An 18,812-nucleotide genomic window follows, 5' to 3' on the forward strand; every position below is an offset into this window, starting at 1 on the left:
AAGTATTCTCCTGTAATGGTATCACAGGTTGAACTCTCTGGAAGAAGATTCTGAGAAAGCTTGGGGTGGAAGATGCTTATTAGGGATGAATACCTGTGCAAAGAAGGCAAAGGAAGTGCTGACTGAGCAGAAGGCAAAGGAAGTGCTGACTGAGCAGTAGAACTTTGCTGCAGGACCAACAAAGCCTCCATCTGAAACAGGCAGGAATCTTGGGCAGGAAGATAACCCATCAGAGTTGTCTAAATGGGGTTGAAATAAGGGAGTCAAGCTCAATAACCAGACATAGACCGTCACAGGAAGTGACAGGAAGACCAGTGACAGGAAGATCAATAACCAGACATAGACCATCACAGGAAGTGTATAACATCAGTGAGGAAATCCTGTGCAGCTGAAACAGAACAGGTAAAAGATGACAGCAGCTGGGGCACCTTGGTGGCTCAGTCGGTTAAGCGTCCGACTTTGGCTCAGGTCATGATCTCAGTTTGTGAGTTTGAGCCCCGCATCAGACTCTGTGCTGTCAGTTCAGAGCCTGTAGCCTGCTTCAGATTCTGTGTCCCCCCCACCCCACTGCCTCCGCTGCCCCTCACCCACTCACATTCTGTCTCTCTTTCTCTCTCAAAAGTAAATAAACATTAAAAAGAAATTAAAGATGACAGCAGGTGGCTGGGCCATTTGCTGACAATGCTAAGTCTTCTTAATTTGGAGGCAGGGGAGGTGTAGGAAGTCTTGAAGGAAGATCTGAGCAGCCTTTCTCAACATTAGCAGTTAATGGAATACTATGACAATGACAATAAACAACTTCTCACTATATGAAATATGGGCAAATCCTACAAACATGAAAAAGTGGCTTACGTCTATTTATATAAAGTTCAAACACTGGAAAAGCTAAACCTGATTTTCATAGCCAGTATACGGCTACCAAAGGGGAATGGTAAGTGACTAGGAGGGGCCAAAGGAGTTCTTGGGCAATGTTAACGTTCTATTTATTGATCGACTGCATAGTACACTAGTGTGATCACTTTGTTAAAATCAATTCAACACTAACATTATGATTTGGATGCATATTCTGTGCCAGGAGAACACAAATACAAAGTCATTGATAGTTGTGCCCCCAAATGCAGCGACAGCTTTCACAGAGTAGAAACGACAGGTAATGTAAGGAGATAGACAGGAACCCACCGATCACAGGGATTTAAAAGACCTCTCACAATTAAGGGGACAAAATGTTTGTAAATGTACATAATATAAAAAACAGAATCAAAAGTATGTGGTATGTATTTTAGATATATATATTTGAACCAGGATGACAATATACTTTTTCAAATGCTTATGGAACATTCATTAACAACTTCCTATACATTAGACTCCACACACAAAACACACCTTAATCGTTCCTAAAGAATGAAAGTAACAGAAACAGCTTTCACTGAGCAAAACGAAACAAAACCAACACTAATAACATATCAGAAATGAAAAATCCCTGAGGTGCCTGGGTGGCTCAGTTGGTTAAGCGTCCAACTTTGGCTCAAGTCATGATCTCAAGGTTCATGGGTTCGAGCCCTACATAGGGCTCTGTGCTGACAGCTCAGAGCCTGGAGCCTGTTTCAGATTTTGTGTTTCCCTCTCTCTGCCCCTCCCTGCTCATGCTCTGTCTCTCTCTCTTTCAAAAATGAATAAACATTAGAAAAAAATATTTTAAAAAACTGTCTAAAAATTACTTGTCCATTTGCCCAGTTTTATTTTATTCCTGAAGTATTTTCTTCAGTGAAGTTTTAATATATATAATTACAATTATGATTTCAACATTTGTATTTCGTACAAACCTCTATAGACTTAAAGTCAGTGGCATGCAACTCTGCACATTCTCATTCAAGTGAAGTTTTCAGTTCTGAATCAGTATTTCTTAATTAGTCATTTTGAAAAAGCTTAATATTTTGGATGGAACCTATCTTTCTCCCAGTGTCTCCATATGAACAATAATCATTGGTAGCAATTAAGACTGCCTAATCTTTGATGAGCATATTTTAGTTCACTTATGAGTTTCCTCTTGCTTCTTTTATCTCTTAGTAATAGACTGATAACTTTTAATGTTATATCCCTTCCCTTTTCATAGCAGAAGCTCAGGTCAGTTCAGGTTGAATTTTCCCAAGTGCTTTGATAATCAGAATAATGTTTCTGGTGTGAACACAAAAACTACTCGTATAAATAATATGCCAGCATGCCAAAAAATAAATGGTGGAAACATTCCAGAAAGGATTAAATTCACTGAATAGTCGTTAATAAGGTTTTTACTCAGGGGTGATTCTTCTTTCTCATTTCCTCTCTCTGTGCTAGCAAGTCCAAAAACAGTTTTCCCTAATGAATTATTGAATCAGTCAAGATAAAATAATATAAATGAACATACAAAAATTTCTATTAAATGATACAATCCTAAAGACTTTTACAAACTCACTTATTATGTAAAATAACTTTAGATAGCAGAAGAACACAGAAACAATAAGATGAATAAATACTTCGCTGTGACACAAGAATTCCAAAGATATATTAGCTATATATAAATATGGTCTTAGGGAAGGTACACTTTAACCATCTGGTATAGCCTGCAACTGTAGAGGAAGTCAGGGAAAAAAAAGTGGTTACTTCATGCTGCCGAGTAAGGAGTCATTTTTACAATGGAGGGAGCTGATTTTCTTATTGCACACAAATGAATCACATGACTCACAAGTTAGACATTTATAAGGAAAAAATTTATATTGAGATACTAGTTTTGATAGATGCTTCCCACAGCCAAGAGAAAAAATTACATTAATGTGCCTTCTTCCTTAAAAATCCAGGCATTCCCTCTTTGTTTCTCACTGCAAATATAAACTAGAGGCAAAAAAATAGTACATTTGCAGGTAAGAAAAGTGTCACTACGGGAAAAATAAAGACAGTAAGGTCATTAAGTTGGAGAAACAATTTTATAGACTCCTTTGTCTTTTCTATTACCCGTGTGTATAAAAATTGTCTCCTTCATAAAGTCCTGAGTTTTTCAAGTGCCAGCTATTAGGTTTTTAAATCATTCACTCAGAAATATGCTAATATGGTACTTACACATTTTAACAAATCTTTTCTTAACCTCAAGATTATTCTTTAGGCATTACTTTTTTTTTTTTTTTTTTTTTTTTTTTTTTTTGCATTACTTACTTTTAAGGACTATGGCCTTTGGGGTTAGATACAGCTGTGTTTGAATTACTTCACTGACCTGCTGTGTTATCTCGGAAAATTTAGTTATTACCACATTGAGCTTCAGTTTTAATATACGCAATGATCAAAAAACAGCTATCTAGTAATGTTAGTCTGAGAATAAAATAAGATAATAAATATAAAGGGCCTTGCAGAACGTCTAACATAATGTATACTAAACAGAAAGTGTTGGTAGCACAATAATACCACTAACACTATCATCATTATAAAATATTGCACCTGTCACAATATCCCCTTTAGACTTTTCTGAAATTGTCTTTCATAATACCCTATGGTTCTTTTCTTAACTTCTATGAACCCTCGTATACTGATATTATAACCCGCAACAACAGTAATCTAGAAGAGATTACCATCCACTCAGTGCAAGAATAAACTTGCTCTCTTGTTTGCAGTATTAAAATAAATGGTTTTCCAAGTTTCTGAAATTAGTCTTTCAAAGTTCACTTAGTAGAAGGAAACCCTCAGTTAAAAAATCTTCAAGTTACAGGTTGATGTTCAGCGACATAAAATGCAACGTACAAAAGTTATATTTAACAAATATGTGGAGTTCCGGAAGATGGCGGCGTAGGAGGACGCTGGGCTCACCGCGCGTCCTGCTGATCACTTAGATTCCACCTACACCTGCCTAAAGAACCCAGAAAACCGCCAGAGGATTAGCAGAACGGAGTCTCCGGAGCCAAGCGCAGACGAGAGGCCCACGGAAGAGGGTAGGAAGGGCGGCGAGGCGGTGCGCGCTCCACGGACTGGCGGGAGGGAGCCGGGGCGGAGGGGCGGCTCGCCGGCCAAGCAGAGCCCCCGAGTCGGGCTGGCAAAAGCGGAGGGGCCGGACGGACTGCGTTCCGACAGCAAGCGCGACTTAGCGTCTGGGAGGTCAGAAGTTAACAGCTCTGCTCAGAAAGCGGGAAGGCTGGAGGACAAAGGGAGGGAGAGCTGCTGAGCCCCCGGACGGCAGAGCTCAGCTTGGCGGGGAACAAAGGCGCTCGCCAGCGCCATCTCCCCCGCCCATCCCCCAGCCAAAATCCCAAAGAGAACCAGTTCCTGTCAGGGAACTTGCTCGCTCCGCGCAAACACCCAACTCTGTGCTTCTGCGGAGCCAAACCTCCGGCAGCAGATCTGACTCCCTCCCGCTGCCACAGGGCCCCTCCTGAAGTGGATCACCTAAGGAGAAGCGAGCTAAGCCTGCCCCTCCCGCCCCGTGCACCTTGCCTACCCACCCCAGCTAATACGCCAGCTCCCCAGCACCACAAGCCTGGCAGTGTGCAAGTAGACCAGACGGGCCACACCACCCCACAGTGAATCCCGCCCCTAGGAGAGGGGAAGAGAAGGCACACACCAGTCTGACTGTGGCCCCAGCGGGTGGGCTGGGGGCAGACATCAGGTCGGACTGCGGCCCCGCCCACCAACTCCAGTTATACACCACAGCACGGGGGAAGTGCCCTGCAGGTCCTCAGCGCTCCAGAGACTGTCCAAAATGACCAAACGGAAGAATTCCCCTCAGAAGAATCTCCAGGAAATAACAACAGCTAATGAACTGATCAAAAAGGATTTAAATAATATAACAGAAAGTGAATTTAGAATAATAGTCATAAAATTAATCGCTGGGCTTGAAAACAGTATACAGGACAGCAGAGAATCTCTTGCTACAGAGATCAAGGGACTAAGGAACAGTCACGAGGAGCTGAAAAACGCTTTAAACGAAATGCAAAACAAAATGGAAACCACGACGGCTCGGATTGAAGAAGCAGAGGAGAGAATAGGTGAACTAGAAGATAAAGTTATGGAGAAAGAGGAAGCTGAGAGAAAGAGAGATAAAAAAATCCAGGAGTATGAGGGGAAAATTAGAGAACCAAGTGATACACTAAAAAGAAATAATATACGCATAATTGGTATCCCAGAGGAGGAAGAGAGAGGGAAAGGTGCTGAAGGTGTACTTGAAGAAATTATAGCTGAGAACTTCCCTGAACTGGGGAAGGAAAAAGGCATTGAAATCCAAGAGGCACAGAGAACTCCCTTCAGACGTGGCTTGAATCAATCTTCTGCACGACATATCATAGTGAAACTGGCAAAATACAAGGATAAAGAGAAAATTCTGAAAGCAGCAAGGGATAAACGTGCCCTCACATATAAAGGGAGACCTATAAGACTCGTGACTGATCTCTCCTTTGAAACTTGGCAGGCCAGAAAGGCTTGGCACGATATCTTCAGTGTGCTAAACAGAAAATATGCAGCCGAGAATCCTTTATCCAGCAAGTCTGTCATTTAGAATAGAAGGAGAGATAAAGGTCTTCCCAAACAAACAAAAACTGAAGGAATTTGTCACCACGAAACCAGCCCTACAAGAGATCCTAAGGGGGATCCTGTGAGACAAATTACCAGAGACATCACTACAAGCATAAAACATACAGACATCACAATGACTCTAAACCTGTATCTTTCTATAATAACACTGAATGTAAATGGATTAAATGCGCCAACCAAAAGACATAGGGTATCAGAATGGATAAAAAAACAAGACCCATCTATTTGCTGTCTACAAGAGACTCATTTTAGATCTGAGGACACCTTTAGATTGAGAGTGAGGGGATGGAGAACTATTTATCATGCTACTGGAAGCCAAAAGAAAGCTGGAGTAGCCATACTTATATCAGACAAACTAGACTTTAAATTAAAGGCTGTAACAAGAGATGAAGAAGGGCATTATATAATAATTACAGGGTCTATCCATCAGGAAGAGCTAACAATTATAAATGTCTATGCGCCAAATACCGGAGCCCCCAGATATATAAAACAGTTACTCATAAACATAAGCAACCTTATTGATAAGAATGTGGTCATTGCAGGGGACTTTAACACCCCACTTACAGAAATGGATAGATCATCTAGACACACAGTCAATAAAGAAACAAGGGCCCTGAATGATACATTGGATCAGATGGACTTGACAGATATATTTAGAACTCTGCATCCCAAAGCAACAGAATATACTTTCTTCTCGAGTGCACATGGAACATTCTCCAAGATAGATCATATACTGGGTCACAAAACAGCCCTTCATAAGTTTACAAGAATTGAAATTATACCATCCATACTTTCAGACCACAATGCTATGAAGCTTGAAATCAACCACAGGAAAAAGTCTGGAAAACCTCCAAAAGCATGGAGGTTAAAGAACACCCTACTAACGAATGAGTGGGTCAACCAGGCAATTAGAGAAGAAATTAAAAAATATATGGAAACAAACGAAAATGAAAATACAACAATCCAAACGCTTTGGGATGCAGCGAAGGCAGTCCTGAGAGGAAAATACATTGCAATCCAGGCCTATCTCAAGAAACAAGAAAAATCCCAAATACAAAATCTAACAGCACACCTAAAGGAAATAGAAGCAGAACAGCAAAGGCAGCCTAAACCCAGCAGAAGAAGAGAAATCATAAAGATCAGAGCAGAAATAAACAATATAGAATCTAAAAAAACTGTAGAGCAGATCAACGAAACCAAGAGTTGGTTTTTTGAAAAAATAAACAAAATTGACAAACCTCTAGCCAGGCTTCTCAAAAAGAAAAGGGAGATGACCCAAATAGATAAAATCATGAATGAAAATGGAATGATTACAACCAATCCCTCAGAGATACAAACAATTATCAGGGAATACTATGAAAAATTATATGCCAACAAATTGGACAACCTGGAAGAAATGGACAAATTCCTAAACACCCACACTCTTCCAAAACTCAAACAGGAGGAAATAGAAAGCTTGAACAGACCCATAACCAGCGAAGAAATTGAATCGGTTATCAAAAATCTCCCAACAAATAAGAGTCCAGGACCAGATGGCTTCCCAGGGGAGTTCTACCAGACATTTAAAGCAGAGATAATACCTATCCTTCTCAAGCTATTCCAAGAAATAGAAAGGGAAGGAAAACTTCCAGACTCATTCTATGAAGCCAGTATTACTTTGATTCCTAAACCAGACAGAGACCCAGTAAAAAAAGAGAACTACAGGCCAATATCTCTGATGAATATGGATGCAAAAATTCTCAATAAGATACTAGCAAATCGAATTCAACAGCATATAAAAAGAATTATTCACCATGATCAAGTGGGATTCATTCCTGGGATGCAGGGCTGGTTCAACATTCGCAAATCGATCAACGTGATACATCACATTAACAAAAAAAAAGAGAAGAACCATATGATCCTGTCAATCGATGCAGAAAAGGCCTTTGACAAAATCCAGCACCCTTTCTTAATAAAAACCCTTGAGAAAGTCGGGATAGAAGGAACATACTTAAAGATCATAAAAGCCATTTATGAAAAGCCCACAGCTAACATCATCCTCAATGGGGAAAAAACTGAGAGCTTTTTCCCTGAGATCAGGAACACGACAGGGATGTCCACTCTCACCGCTGTTGTTTAATATAGTGCTGGAAGTTCTAGCATCAGCAATCAGACAACAAAAGGAAATCAAAGGCATCCAAATTGGCAAAGATGAAGTCAAGCTTTCGCTTTTTGCAGATGACATGATATTATACATGGAAAATCCGATAGACTCCACCAAAAGTCTGCTAGAACTGATACATGAATTCAGCAAAGTTGCAGGATACAAAATCAATGTACAGAAATCAGTTGCATTCTTATACACTAACAATGAAGCAACAGAAAGACAAATAAAGAAACTGATCCCATTCACAATTGCACCAAGAAGCATAAAATACCTAGGAATAAATCTAACCAAAGATGTAAAAGATCTGTATGCTGAAAACTCTAGAAAGCTTATAAAGGTAATTGAAGAAGATATAAAGAAATGGAAATACATTCCCTGCTCATGGATTGGAAGAATAAATATTGTCAAAATGTCAATACTACCCAAAGCTATCTACACATTCAATGCAATCCCAATCAAAATTGCACCAGCATTCTTCTCGAAACTAGAACAAGCAATCCTAAAATTCATATGGAACCACAAAAGGCCCCGAATAGCCAAAGTAATTTTGAAGAAGAAGACCAAAGCAGGAGGCATCACAATCCCAGACTTTAGCCTCTACTACAAAGCTGTCATCATCAAGACAGCATGGTATTGGCATAAAAACAGACACATAGACCAATGGAATCGAATAGAAACCCCAGAACTAGACCCACAAACGTATGGCCAACTCATTTTTGACAAAGCAGGAAAGAACATCCAATGGAAAAAAGACAGTCTCTTTAACAAATGGTGCTGGGAGAACTGGACAGCAACATGCAGAAGGTTGAAACTAGACCACTTTCTCACACCATTCACAAAAATAAACTCAAAATGGATAAAGGACCTGAATGTGAGACAGGAAACCATCAAAACCTTAGAGGAGAAAGCAGGAAAAGACCTCTCTGACCTCAGCCGTAGCAATCTCTTACTTGGCACATCCCCAAAGGCAAGGGAATTAAAAGCAAAAGTGAATTACTGGGACCTTATGAAGATAAAAAGCTTCTGCACAGCAAAGGAAACAACCAACAAAACTAAAAGGCAACCAACGGAATGGGAAAAGATATTTGCAAATGACACATCGGACAAAGGGCTAGTATCCAAAATCTATAAAGAGCTCATCAAACTCCACACCCGAAAAACAAATAACCCAGTGAAGAAATGGGCAGAAAACATGAATAGACACTTCTCTAAAGAAGACATCCGGATGGCCAACAGGCACATGAAAAGATGTTCAACGTCGCTCCTTATCAGGGAAATACAAATCAAAACCACACTCAGATACCACCTCACGCCAGTCAGAGTGGCCAAAATGAAGAAATCAGGAGACTATAGATGCTGGAGAGGATGTGGAGAGACGGGAACCCTCTTGCACTGTTGGTGGGAATGCAAATTGGTGCAGCCGCTCTGGAAAGCAGTGTGGAGGTTCCTCAGAAAATTAAAAATAGACCTACCCTATGACCCAGCAATAGCACTGCTAGGAATTTATCCAAGGGATACAGGAGTACTGATGCATAGGGGCACTTGTACCCCAATGTTTATAGCAGCACTCTCAACAGTAGCCAAATTATGGAAAGAGCCTAAATGTCCATCAACTGATGAATGGATAAAGAAATTGTGGTTTATATACACAATGGAATACTACGTGGCAATGAGAAAAAATGAAATATGGCGTTTTGTAGCAGCGTGGATAGAACTGGAGAGTGTGATGCTAAGTGAAATAAGCCATACAGAGAAAGACAGATACCATATGGTTTCACTCTTATGTGGATCCTGAGAAACGTAACAGAAACCCATGGGGGAGGGGAAGGGAAAAAAAAAAAAAAAGAGGTTAGAGTGGGAGAGAGCCAAAGCATAAGAGGCTGTTAAAAACTGAGAACAAACTGAGGGTTGATGGGGGGTGGGAGGGAGGGCAGTGTGGGTGATGGGTATTGAGGAGGGCACCTTTTGGGATGAGCACTGGGTGTTGTATGGAAACCAATTTGACAGTAAATTTCATATATTAAAAAATAAAAAATAAAAAATAAATAAATAAATAAAAAACAAAAAAAAAACCAAAAAAAAAAACAAAACCAAAATATGACCCTGAATACTCAATTCCTTTTTTCATAATTAATTTCCCTACAAAAGTGGCATTTTAATAAAGGTTTGAAAAATGGAAAAAAAAAAAAACAAAAACAAAAACAAATATGTGATAAATGAATGAATAAACACAGTGAGTGCCCTAAGATATATTACTGCAAAATTTATTCCTTCTTGCTGCATTGGATCATAAAGTCCTCCACTTTCTAGAGGTGAGTGTGGGACTAATATAATTAATATTCTAGTTACTCATAGGGAGTCCTTTCCTCGCAAGTTCTAAGGGACAGGGTGGTCTGCTTCATGCCTGTTTGTTATTTTCTGTGTTTCTCCTTAAAAATCCCTGCACCTTTGGTGACACAAACAGTTAATGACACTATTATGGTCTACTGTTTATTCATCAAAGCATGAATTGCTTTTTTAATTTTATTCCAAAAACAAAGGTACTCACTGTCAGAAAAGTATTAAAAACACTAAGACACATGTAAATTTGCTCAATTAGTGTTACAACCTTATATAAATCACTTAATGGCTCCTGTAATATAGCATTTTCCTTATGTTTAAGTTGAAATGTTTGACGAGATGTTACTGGTGATAATAAAATATTCAAGTATTAGAGGACTTTAAGGAAATTAGATATAGAGAGATAGCAAATGACATATCAAATTGAGTGTTATGTGAATGTTTTACTTTTCCCGGTAGCAAATAAATCATTGTCCAGTTCTGAAAACTTCACGTATTTAGAAGCAAACCATTTTCTCATTCTCTTGTGATCACCCAGACCACCTTTATGTTCTCTTGAAAGCAGATTCCAAGATAAGGATTCAAGTGCAAGGGATTTATTTGAAAGATGCAGAAAATCTCAAGAGTCATGGAGAAGTGAGAAAGGAAAAGGTAGGAAGTGATCATCTAAAATTTAAGCACATGGTGAAATTATGAGAAATAATGTAACACATGTCTCAGGAATTTTCTATCCTATGGGCAAGAAGACAAGTAACTGGGGTATTTATATACCCCAGTGGAGTTGATGCTATGCCCTGGAGAGTAATTCCCTTGCTGGGCAGTATGATGCTGGAGGGAAGAAAGGGGTTCAAATAAAGCCCTCAGACATCAAGATGTATATCCTGGCAATTGGAAACCCACGGGAATAGGCTGTCACTGTAGGGTACAAATATTTTGAGGTATAAAGCTGGTATATACCAGCTTTGTAACAGGTAAAATAGACATATTAACTCTGCAACAGTCACAAAAATAGCTGAGGAAGAAAGAAAGAGAGGAGAGGAGAGACAGGGAAAAAAAAGAGGAAAGAGAAAAGAGGAAGAGAGAAGAGGGAATTCAAGTGACCTTTTTTTCTCTCTTGTGATCAATGTCATCTTCCCATTTTATAAGGATGATGAAAATAAAATTTTAAAAAATCAGCTTCTTTTCATATCCCCTTATTTGTCACAAATAGATATACAAATAGGTACCCACTTAAATATCACAGATCTCAACAAAATTGTAAAAAATGAGGAGGTGGGTTTGGAGAACACAATGAGAATCTTGTTAATTTCAACAACATTTCAACTCAGTTTTATTTTCACTTTTTTTAAATTGAAGGTAAGTAAGTGAAAATTTTTTCATACACAAGCAATTTACACAGGGCAAACTTCATAGTTATAGAGGAAAGGCTGACATTTCCTCTCTGTGAAAACACCTATTAATACACTTCAGTGGAAGATTTTGTGTTTTCTGTTTATACATTCAGATAATAATTTGTAACAAATTAGTTCCTAACATTTTTTTAAATTTCTCTTGTCTTTGTCTTCTTAGAATTTTTCATAAGAGTAAGCAGATCTGTGGTAAGACTCTCAGAAGTAGAGAACAAATACACGGACAAATATGTATAAAGATTCCAACAGTCTCAGCAGCCAGAACAATTATATAGGTTAATGAGGTATCCAAGTTCGTGAAAGTCTGATGTGAGGCATTTGACATCCATCAGTTTAATTCCTAGACTCATCAAATTTTAGTGGGAGATTAAACTATGGCTAAAGTAGGAGTAAATGCTTATAGACTCCAAAATGTGTCATGATATTAATTAAAAACAGATCTCTAATGATCAAACCCTCAATTAAACAACTCTTTTCACTCCCCTTATACTTTATCATAAATATATAAGCAAGCCTCAAAACAAACCTAAATGATAGATTTTAACAATATGTGACCACATTATTTTTTGCTACTTGTAAGCATCTCCATTTCAAGTCATTTATATCTATACACCTGTATCTACCATGAGGTGGACTGCCTCTTCACCCAAATTTGGATGGTGATTGACCCCAAAATATGATTATGTCCTCAATCATTTTATAAATAAACTTTACATTTTAGAAAAGTTTTGGATTTGCAGCAAAGTTGCAAAGACATATGGAGAGTTCTCATTCACTCCATAGCCAGCTTGCCCTATCATTAACAAATTATATTATTATGGTACATTTATCACAAGTAATGAACCCAGAGTGATATATTCTTAACTAAATGCCATACTTTATTTGGATTCTATTAGTTTTCCCCTAATGTTTTTTTTTTTTCTGTTTTGGCATCCAGTACAGGTTACCATATAACATTTAATCATCATATGTCCTTAGCCTCCTCTATACTGAGAGCTTCTCAGACTTTCCTTGCTTTCCATGACTAAGAGTTTTAAGGTGTACTGCTCAGGTATTTTACAGAATGTTCCTCAATTTGGGTTTGTCTGATGCTTATCTAGTGGTTAGGAAAAAAATAACTTATGGGTTTTGGGGAATAATACCAGAGTTGATGTGTTATTCTCATCCTATTAGATCAAGTGTGCATACTTCAACATGATTTAATATTGGTGATGTTTAAATTTTTTTAATGTTTATTTATTCTTGAGAAAGAGAGAGACAGAATGAGAGCAGGGGATGGGCAGAGAGAGAGAGACACAGAATCTGAAGCAGGCTCCAGGCTCCCAGCTGTCAGCACAGAACCTGAACTCACAAACCATGAGATCATGACCTGAGCTGAAAGGAGACACTTAACCAAATGAGCCACTCAGGTGCACCTTGATGATAACGTGACCACGTGGCTCAGATGTGTTGGCCATGTCTCTCCACTCTGATGTTTCTATTTTTGTTTTTGTTTTATTTTGTTTTGTTCCTTTCCCTACTCTGCTCTTTGGAAGCAAATCACTAATCTCCACCCACACTTAAGGGATTGAGAATTAAATTCCACCTTCTTGAGGGATGGGTACCTCTGTAAATAATATGGAATTCTCCTATACTTGAGATTGTCTCTTCTCCACTTTTAAATTATTCAATTATTTATTCATATCAATAGAAATTCACACATATTTATATTATACTTTGGGTTATAGTCCAATAGTATAAGCATGTGATTGTTTCTTTTTTTTAATTTTAAACAATTTCTCTCTTCCCATCTGTGAAATGGGTATAACAACATTTCTGCCTCATAAGTTTTGCAGAGGATTACTCCTGTTAAAATAATGTTTTCTTAGGCCAATGTCTGGCATATTTTAGAAACACAGAAATTTTTGAAATATACTAAGAATATTTTTATAAATACACATAAAATTTTCTAATATTTTTTTAACCATAGTGTTGGATTCCATAGAATGTATATCTGTGTGGTTTATTCAAATAATCCTTATGGATGAGTTTTTACATTTGTTTTAATTATTATTTATTATTATTATTTTTTTTACTATTTAAAATTCTCTGTCATCATTGTTCTTGCGAAAGCTGCTTTGAACATACTTGTTGAAGTGATGAGATGCAAATATGTGGAATTTTGATTGGTATTGTTAAATAGCCCTCCAACATGCCTTTAAGTATTTATACTCCAATGTTTATATCACATGTGACCAAGTTGGATATGTTCTTTCCATTTTTTGTCATATTGATTGATAAATAGGATATTTCTTTAAAAAAAATTTTTTTTTAGTGTTTATTTTTTTTTTTCCAACGTTTTTTTTTTTTTTTATTTTTTTTTATTTTTGGGACAGAGAGAGACAGAGCATGAACGGGGGAGGGGCAGAGAGAGGGAGACACAGAATCGGAAACAGGCTCCAGGCTCCGAGCTATCAGCCCAGAGCCTGACGCGGGGCTCGAACTCACGGACCGCGAGATCGTGACCTGGCTGAAGTCGGGCGCTTAACCGACTGCGCCACCCAGGCGCCCCTTTTAGTGTTTATTTTTAAGAGAGGGAGAGAGAGTGCGAGCAGGGGAGGGGCAGAGAGAGAGGGAGACACAGAATCCGAAGCAGGCTCAGACTCTGAGCTGTCAGCACAGGGCGGGATATGGGGCTCTAACTCACAAACCGGGAGATCATGATCTGAGCCAAAATCGGGCGCTCAACCGACCGAGCCATCCAGGGGCCCCAGTAAATAGGACATTTCTTGTTTTAGTTGTGGTTTCCTTGATTTCCATAAAAACTAAACATGTTTTCTTCTGTTACTAAATATAGAATTTCCTATTCAGTAAATTGTCAGTTCTTAATCTTCACTTTCAATCCAGATATTTGTCTTTCTCTTTTTAACTTGTCATAAATATTTGAAATATTCCCTATCAATCTCTTGTTTTCTCAACTTTTTAAATGATATATCTTCTAGGGTCAGAAGTTCATGATCCATTGATGTAATCTATCTTTTGCTTTGCGTTTCATATTGTCTAAGATGACATTTGCTAATGAAATGTCAAAAAAATTATATTCCCGTATTTTCTTCTAATTAAGTATTTTTATCTAGTTTGTCTTAAATTTATCAGAAACTTAATATATTTTGGTGAACAGTATTGTACAGATTTCTATTTGCTTTTTTCAAATAGCCAATGACTTCAAAACCATTTATTAACCTGACTATTCATTCTTTCTCTAATGTCTTAAAATGACACTGTTATAGCTAATTCTCACACTGAACTTTTTCTGAGCCCACTATTTTGTTTTACAATTTTTACAAAATTATTTTGGCAATCTCCTAATTATTTTTGTTCCTTTCATTGAGCTTTAGACCAGTTCATCTGGTTACGTGAAAACACTGTACAAATTTCTTAATAGCATTGCACTTAATTTGTGTATAAATTAAGGTAGAAATGACAAATTATAATACTGAAGATTTGTATACAGAAACATTGTATGTTTCTCTATTCAAGAGGAGTTTCTACTCTTAGGAAAGTTTTATATCTCTCTTTATATGGGTATTACATATTCTGATTAGTTCTATTCAAATTTATTTTATAATTTTGTGATGATTTGGAATGACAACTTCTTTTTTATTTTAAATTGATTTTTGCTGATGCATAATAAACCTTTTAATTTTTATGTTAATCTTATATCTGCTCATATTGTTAAATTTAATTTTAATGTTCCTTAATTAATTTTATTGCATTTTTTAGATCAATTATATTTTCTGCATATGATAAAAGATCGTGTTTATACACAATCTAGTGTTTATATTTTTATTTCTCTCCCATACTATTTTTTAAACTAGAAATCTAGTGGCTTTTTATTATTGAATAGTATTAATGAGGGCAGTTCATCTTGCCTATGTTATTTAATTTGGATTGCTAATATTTTTTTTTCTGAGTATAAGTTTTGCTGAAAATCTCTCTTCTCTTTCTCAAGCAAATACAAACACCTATCAGATGGATGTTGCATTTTCACAAATATATTTGGATTTTCAACTGAGATGCATACATACTCTCTTTAATATATTTATGAATATCTTCACTTCCATATTATTTTTAATGTTGAATCATTTTGCTATCACAAGGCATGAGTGGGAAACCCACTTGGATCTAATACAGTATTGTGTTAGTACACCAATATACTTAGTTAAATAATGTTTTATTTAAGATGTACACCTCCAGATGGATATATGAGATTGATTTTGGTTGTTGGATTTATTTTGTTGTTTGTTTGCTTACTTTATTTGGTGTTAACTTGTGTGTTTTCCTTTATTTTTATGCTTTATGCTGACCTTACCTAGTTTTGATTGTGGGGATATTAGTCTCATTAAATACACTGAATAGCTTTCATCATCTATTGTGATCTATAGTATTTTATGCAATTTGGAAATTATCTATTCCCAATATTTAGACACTAAGCTCATGTCAAACCATGTGGTACTGGTGTCTAATGTAAGTATAAATCTGTGATTTCCTTCTTATACTGTTATGAATTCTCCAATTTTGAGGGGCAAATGTTTAGAATTTCTATAAACAAAGAATATTATCCATTACTTCTAAAATAAAAATACATTAGAGTTAAGAATGGAATAGTAATAGCTTGTGTCTTTTTCAAATTTGAAACTCTTCTTGTTAAACCCACTGTGTGGGTTTTAAAACCTGAATCCAGCAAAAGCTGCGTGTAGAAGAGGAGGGATGAGAGAGAAAACCTTTAATTTGATGAAGGTAGAATTATGATTATTTCTAAAGTATGGCTATTAGATAATACCTGAGAAGTTCCAAACATAAACAATGACATCTGTGTATGCTTTTATCTAATCTAGGGTTAAGAAAGAGTAATCCAACAAAACAAGTTTTAAGGAAGTGTAAATAAAAACAAATAAATAGAGTTTCTTTCTGCTCACTCTCAACAGACTCCAGCGTACTCCATAAACCAGTTCCACTAGTCAGCAGTATTATTAAAATCTTCAGGATACAACTCTTACCACAGTAAGGAAACCTTTATAAATTATTATGAAGTTCATTTTATCTCCCCATTGCTTAGCCCTTCCCTATTTAAGAATACCATTCCCCTACCACCATATCACTATTGAAATATTTTTTTCTAAAACGAAAGAACCTTTCAAAATTAATTCAAACTTCTGTCTCTAATGAAACAGATAGTTATTTTTGATTGACACTTGAAGTCTAAAAATGGCTGCTATTCTCACCCTGAGCTCAAATTCTATTCTTCAACAATTCAGAAAATTCAATCACTCTACAGTTACATTCCCAGTATCTAGTGCTAAAACCTGCTATATAATAGGTTCTCAATAATGTTTAACATATGTATTTCTCATACACACACATATTCATGTAAGTGTACATACATACAGAAGATAATGATCCATCCTAACCTTTTCAGATTTTCTCATGTGCTATTATATCCTAAGTCATATTTAAGTTAGAGTAAACTGTCTTGCGTCTATACATCCTACCCTAATTCAACCAGTCTGTAAGCAGAGACTTTATCTTATTATCTTTATTATCTTTGTTATATTGATTTGCAAACACTAAATTTAGCTAATAAAAAAAACAGTTATGTAGAGGTATTGAGAAATGATTTAAAGAACACTTTTAATGTTTATGTTTGAGAGAGAGAGAGACAGAGTGCGAGCAGGGAAGGGGCAGAGAGAGAGGGTGCCAGAGCATCCCACGTGGGCTCTGTGTTGATAGCAGCGATCCCGGTGTGGGGCTCGAACTCATGAATGAAACCGTGAGATCACGACCTGAGCCGAAGTCGGATGTTCAACCGACTGAGGCACCCAGATGCCCCAAGACATGATTTTAAACAATAGAGATGGAATTTCAATACAGTATTTTCCCCTTTTAGAAACCCAGCACCGTTTTGCCCATGAGAACATGAGGAAATCAGGGCAATTCAGCAACTTGGTAAGAAATACCTGTAGACTGTTTTTGATGACCTTATAGAAGTTCTACTACCAAAAATAAAACACCCAAGGTGCTATAATATATTTTGATTGTGTTTTTTATACACTGATTCTTTAGTCTTTTTATCATATTTGACACCTCTATGGTCCTAAAGGCAAGGATGACTGCTTTACATTTCAGTACATTGAATTTCTTATATTGTAGTGTTTCTGGAGAATGAAAAGTAGAGGCACCCTTAGTTTTTTTACACCCTTGTTTTCAAGCTTTGTCTGTATTGCTAATGAAGCTAGTAGAATTCTTATGGAAGCAGTAATCTGTAAAGGAATGTTTGGCATCAGGTAAAAATATGAATATAGATCAAAACTCGGAGCCATATGAATTCCACAGAAAGGATTTGAGAATGTTGAGCAACACAATCTCAACTCCATCACCCCTATCTCAGTGTGGGGAAAATGTATTGTTTTTGAATTTACAGAGAAATTCTTTTTCCATCTCTTTCTTGCAACTCTTGAGCTGACTCCAATTGTCTCAAGTTTTGAAGGAAAACATGACTCCAAACGGAAATAAACATTGGAGGTGGTCAGGGATGTAGAAGAAGAGTTTTCTCAAAACAGCTTGATTTCCTTTTGATTCTTGTATAATAAAGGATAGACATGCTTACCAAGGGTAAATTTTCAAATGAATGATAAATGTATAAAAAATAAAAATAAAGGAGTTTATTTAAGGCAGAATTCAGAAGACTTTGTTGTTATGAAAAAATGTAATAAAAATCTGTAATATATATATTGTCAAAGGCCAGCAGATGACTTACATGCAGAAAAGGAGTATTATTACACAAACCTATCCTTAGGTTTTTACAAACTAAATTTTGTATGAAGACTTCTATATCCTCAAATATATCCTATGTGGTAAACTACCTTTTATGTCAATACTAACAATATCAACTTGATCATATTCTGAAAGGAAGTACAGAGGCCTAAAAGGATATATTAGTTCCTTCAAATCGCTTCAACTTAAAAAAATCATAAATGATGTCCTTTTCCTGGAACATAAAACAAGCTTTGAAAATTAGCTAAAATAAAGCTAGAACTAAGTTGACATTCAAAGCAAAGACATTCTAATATGAATGCTGATGATCTAAGTCTCTGTCTCTTTCTCTTTCTCTCCTGCACATATTTCACTAGTGGACTAAATAGAGAGACTATTAACAATGTTCTCCTAATACAATAAAAAATAATGTTGAAATTCTTTATTTTTTAAATAATTTATATTTTTCTTGACTACTTAAATCCAAGTAATTTTAAGGGTATGCAATCTTTGCAGATGAATGGTAATTCACCTTCTAAAAGCTTTAATCAGATCTATGGATTTAGGGATGCAGATGTATG

The sequence above is a fragment of the Neofelis nebulosa genome, chromosome 1 (assembly GCF_028018385.1).
Source record: "Neofelis nebulosa isolate mNeoNeb1 chromosome 1, mNeoNeb1.pri, whole genome shotgun sequence".
Lineage (NCBI taxonomy): Eukaryota > Metazoa > Chordata > Mammalia > Carnivora > Felidae > Neofelis > Neofelis nebulosa.